Here is a 5,628-nt window from a genome sequence, read left to right as displayed (position 1 = left end):
TTAAAATTTAACTCTTCACATATCAATTTTAAAAGATGAAGAATTCATCAAGGATGCATTATTTTTAAGATACATATATAAGCTAGACTTTAGAAGCTGCATGTGATTTTGATGCTAGAAATAAATAAATATATAAATAAAGACTCGTGATCAAAGAGTTTGTTTATAGTTTATAAAATGTAGGTGACAAATTAGGACTTGTTTTATTTTATATGTTGTTAAAATCAATAATTTTTTTTTTCACCTTTGCTTGCCTATGATTTCCACAGTTTAGAGAAGGAAAATTATTAGGAAGTTATTAGTAAAATTAACTAATTATTTTTTTTATAATTTTTAATGTTAATTAAAATATTTTTTATTATTTTAAAATATAATTATTTAATCTTTTTTCTATGAAAAATTTTATTAATCAAAAGCTGACTTGGATTTTGATGGCAGGATAAATGCTCTAAGAAATTATTATTATTATTATTATTATTATTTTACATGGATTTTAATAGATTTACGGTATAAAATTTTGTGAAATCTGCACTCCAAGTTTCCAATTTGAAGAATGACAAAATATTTAATTTGGTGCAGTTTTTTATACAAATTTTTAAAAGAGAGAGGTTATTTTTTTATAATAATTTTTATTTATTATGTTAATGTTTCATTTAAAAAATCATTTGTATTTGTTAGAACGCGAAAAGTATTTTATTATTATTGTGATGACGATATTATCATAATAATAATAATAATAATAACAATGGAAGTGAGCTGATATGGCCCCATGGAAGATGCCAGAATTTGACTCATCTAAATTAATCCCACGTACAACCTCAGCGGTGGTTAAAGGCGAGTCCACACCGACCGACACAGCTACAGCTTACTCTATAAAAGACAAATTATATTCTTGAAGTTGAATTTTTGTATAGTTTTCATTTATATATAAAATAAATATTCATTAAAAATATTTTTATTTTTTAGTGAAATAATTTAGTTTGAATAGAATTGAGACATATATAATTATATTAAAAAAAGATAAATTATGTAATTTTTTTTGTTAAACTATTCTATTTTTATATCATTTTTAATTTAAATATTTAAATTTTGAATAAATTATTTTGATATTTATATTTAATGTAATTTTAATTAATTTTTAAAAATTAAAAAGTAAAAATTTAAATTGCACACCACTTATAATATTTTATTTTTTAAATATAATTAATTTAATATGTAAAAATAATATTAATTTTCATTTAATCATAAATAACATAACAATTAAATATTTAATTCACGCTTTCAATAATAAATGAATTTTGTATTACAATAATAATTATAAATATTTTTGTAATAGATATGTTATTTAACCAAATTGAATATCATTGATAGGCTGAGCTCTAACTAAGTATACCATCCATATAATATTTTTTAAAAAATACATTTAAAATACATTCAAAATAATAATATATACAAAATAAAGTATGATATATATTATGAAATCTGTTGGAAAGAATCCTCTGCTATGATTGTAAATCAATCAGTGATCAAATCTTACCATGTTTAGCATGACACGATTCTAGGACATAATTAAGGGCACAATCAAAGGTCTAATTGTTCATATTATGTACTATATAAACTCTGTAACTTACTACACAAGAGGTAAGAAAATAGAAGCAGTTTTCTTCCTATAATCTCAATTTCTTCCTATAATCTCAATATGGTATCAGAGCAGGTTCCGATCCTGGAATTATAGCCGTCCTGCAACCATCCGTTACCAGATATTTTTCCCAACCTTCTCTCACTAAACCAACCTACCAGATACCTTTCCCAACTTCTTTCTCTCACCGAAACAACAATGGCCGACCACCCCAGCCCGGCTGACCAATCCCAGGCAATAATTGATCCAATAGCAGACTTGTCACAAAAACTATTCCAGTTAATTCAGAATAGCCAAAATGGAAATCAGAAATCAGCAAACCAATTCAATCTTGATTCAGCACAGCCACCGTCCGACATAAAATTGAATGATTCCAATTATGTTGTCTGGGCAAAGATGATGGAGATGTTTATCACAGGGCGAGGGAAATCAAACCATCTGACTGGGACTCCCTCCCCTCCGACAGAAACAGACCCCGCAATTTACCTGTGGCAAACTAATGACAGCATTGTCCGAGGATGGTTAATCCAGACGGTAGAGCAGAAGCTCCGTCCAAATTTATTGCAGCACAAGACAAGCAAAGGACTATAGGATGCCCTCAAGATCATATTCAATACAGGTAGCAACAAACTCATCATTTACGAGTTACAGTCTAAAGCATACAAATTAACACAACAAGGAAGCAATCTGGAAGATTTATACAACGATCTTCAGGCCATCTGGGCCGAGATCGATGAAAGACAACCGACCAGAATCGAAGGAGACAACAATATCATTATCCGGAACCGGGAAATCCAAGAGGAACGTCTGTACCTATTTTTGGCCGGAGTACAGTCGGACCTCGATCCAGTCCGTCGAGAAATTCTCAACGAGGAGCCATTGCCGACCTTGGACAACGCCTACTCTCGGCTCCGAGGTGAGAAGTTGCGCCGTGCCATCCACCTTCCTCTTCCATCACCAGCGACAGCAGGTTCCGACCTCGTGGGGGCCGGTCTATTGGCTAAAAACCGGTCAGATACAGACAAGTCATCACTCCGGGATGATAAATCAGGCTTAAAATGCACCCATTGCGGCGGATCTCGACATACCCGGGACGGATGATTTAAGATCATAGGGTATCCGGAGTGGTGGGAGGAAAACAATATCCGTAAGAAGAAAGGAAAGGGACAAGGCGCAGGGAATACAACCACGGTCACTACCAGCGGCACCAAAAAGGCTGCCTGCGACAATAACCTGATCGGACAAACGGAGGAAAACTCGGGCAACGGACAGGGCTCAGGGGTTGCAGCGGCGCTACAAGGAGCCAAGAAAGGAGGAGGCACGGGTGTCCCTTATGATCGAGAAGGAGGTATTTTAGGGTTAGAAAGGAGGGACAATGACCTTTCTACCCCTGTCTCTTTAAATAAATCTAAATGTGCCCCTGCTTGTTTTAATTCTTGTAAAATTAAATCACTGGTCCCGGATGTTTTAGATAAGTCTGAATCGTTAGCCCTTAACTCTATCGGTCATGCTCACAAGGTACAAAATGCTAGTGGGTGGGTATTTGATTCAGGAGCCACAGACACTATGACTAATGATTCTTCAGATTTTGTTGTGTCAGCCTCACCCTCAAAATCCAATATTCTAAACGCTACCGGTGGCTCCTTCCCGGTCATCGGTGGTGGTACCGTTTCTATAAACCCCATTTTAAATGTCTCCAATAGCCTCTATGTACCTTCCTTATCTTGCAAATTACTCTCTGTCAGTCAGATCACCAAACAGTTAAATTGCAGAGTACTTATGTATCCTCATTTTTGTGTTTTGCAGGATATTCATACGGGCACGGTACTGGGTCGTGGTACTGAGAAAGATGGACTGTACTATGTGGAGGAGGTCTCAAGTACTGGGTCAGCTCATTTAGCTCAAGGGTCCTCAACCCGACAGTTATGGCTCTGGCACCAGCGCTACGGCCATCCCTCAAGTGATTATCTTCGTACTTTGTTTCCTGAGTTTAAATCCATTGACATTCCAGTTTGTACTTCATGCGTGCTTGCTAAGAGTCATAAGAGTACTTATCATATATCCACAAATAAATCTGATACTCCCTTCTCAATAATACACTCTGATGTATGGGGGCCTGCCCCGGAATCTGTCTCCCCTGATTATAGATACTTTGTGACTTTTATTGATGATTGCACTCGTGTTACTTGGGTTTACCTGTTAAAACAAAAAGGTGAAGTGGCTGAGAAATTCTGTGATTTTTTCCGCATGATTAAAACCCAATTTCACAGGACCATTCAAGTCCTCCGATCTGACAATGGGGGGGAATTTTTAAATAACCATCTCCAAACCTTTTTCCGGGATAATGGGATCCTTCACCAAACTACTTGTCCTTATACACCACAGCAAAATGGGGTTGCTGAAAGGAAAAATCGACATATCCTTGAGACTGCCCGAGCCTTATTGTATGAAGCCCAAGTTCCTCCTAAGTTTTGGTTTGAAGCAGTTGCCACATCCATTTACCTCATCAATCGACTTCCGTCTCGCGTCCTTAATTTCCAATCTCCCTTGCATACCTTGTCCTCTCATCACACCATCCCTTCCCATCTCAACCTTCCACCTAAAATCTTTGGCTGCACAGTTTATGTTCACATTCCTAAAACACACTGCACTAAACTTGATCCATGTGCTCTTAAGTGTGTTTTCTTTGGTTATGGTGTCCATAAAAAGGGCTATCGGTGTTTTGACCCAATCTCTAAACGACTCTTCACTACCATGGACTGCACTTTTCTGGAAGAGGAATATTTTTTTCCTTCGCCAACTAGCAGTGAGGGGGAGACAACGGCACAATCACCACCACTGCCAAATTGGCTTAGTCAGGGGGAGCCAGAACTTGATCATTCTTCTCTTCCTGAGTCTACACCAGAACTGGGAGACACTGACCATCTAGTACAGTCCTCGGTCTCAACGTCACAACCAGAACCTGACACCGTAGAATATCTTGAGGAACACACAACTGAGGTATGTGAATCTGAACTTTCCCCTAGTTCTAATAACCTTACCACTGAACCCATTTCCTTTGAGGTTCCTGAAACAGGCCAATATGTCCTACCCCCTCGAAATAATAGAGGAATTCCACCCAGGAGATATGATCCAGAATTCGAGGCAGCCAGGTCCAGATACCCTGTGGCAAACGTTACCAGAGGAGAAAGACTATCACCTCAGTTGTGTAACAGCCCGCTTACCGGACCATCACCGGCACTAGGATCCAGATCGGCTTAAGGCCGCCGGGACCCGTAGTAAGCCTACTGTCAACTCTGTGTACCTGATAAAACCCATACATGATCATACTTAAGCTTAAAACTGTTACTTACTCTTCTTTTTTTTATTTTCTTTGCTTGACTATCTTTTCTTTTCTTGAAACTTTTCTCATCAACTAAGCCTGGACTATGCATGCTCTGTCTGTATGCACTCGAAGAGTGATACCTGCTATGGTACCATACAGTCACTACAGAGATAGAAAGACTACCATGCACCAAGCCTAGCGCATCATAACAACATTATCTCAATCATAAAATGATCATGTGCAAAGGGATAAACATACACTAGGGCCAAGCACAATTCTATAACTCAATACATAACTGGTTATTACATCATTTCTATACATTACATAAACACTGTACTGTACATCATTATCATGTCCACTATTCTATACTATTACATATGCCTTTACCCTTGCTTTCTCTTTCTCTTTCTCTTCTCTGAGGCCCTGAAAAATGGGGTTAGGGAGAGGGATGAGCTGCTAAAGCCCAGTGAGCAGAATCTATAAAAACATCACATTTAAAACATGCTATCATATGATGCATCACTGCACAAACATTTCACATCTCGGATTGGACATGATCCCAAAACTCCCTCTGTCAGTGCCCGGCCCCCAAAGGAGCTCACACAGGTCTTTCACTAACTACTCATGGTGCCCGACCCTATAAGGGCTCTCACAGGACTCATCC

The sequence above is a fragment of the Manihot esculenta genome, chromosome 15, assembly GCF_001659605.2.
Source record: "Manihot esculenta cultivar AM560-2 chromosome 15, M.esculenta_v8, whole genome shotgun sequence".
In the NCBI taxonomy this organism is placed as follows: domain Eukaryota; kingdom Viridiplantae; phylum Streptophyta; class Magnoliopsida; order Malpighiales; family Euphorbiaceae; genus Manihot; species Manihot esculenta.
Note: the sequence above shows the minus strand (reverse complement) of the source record.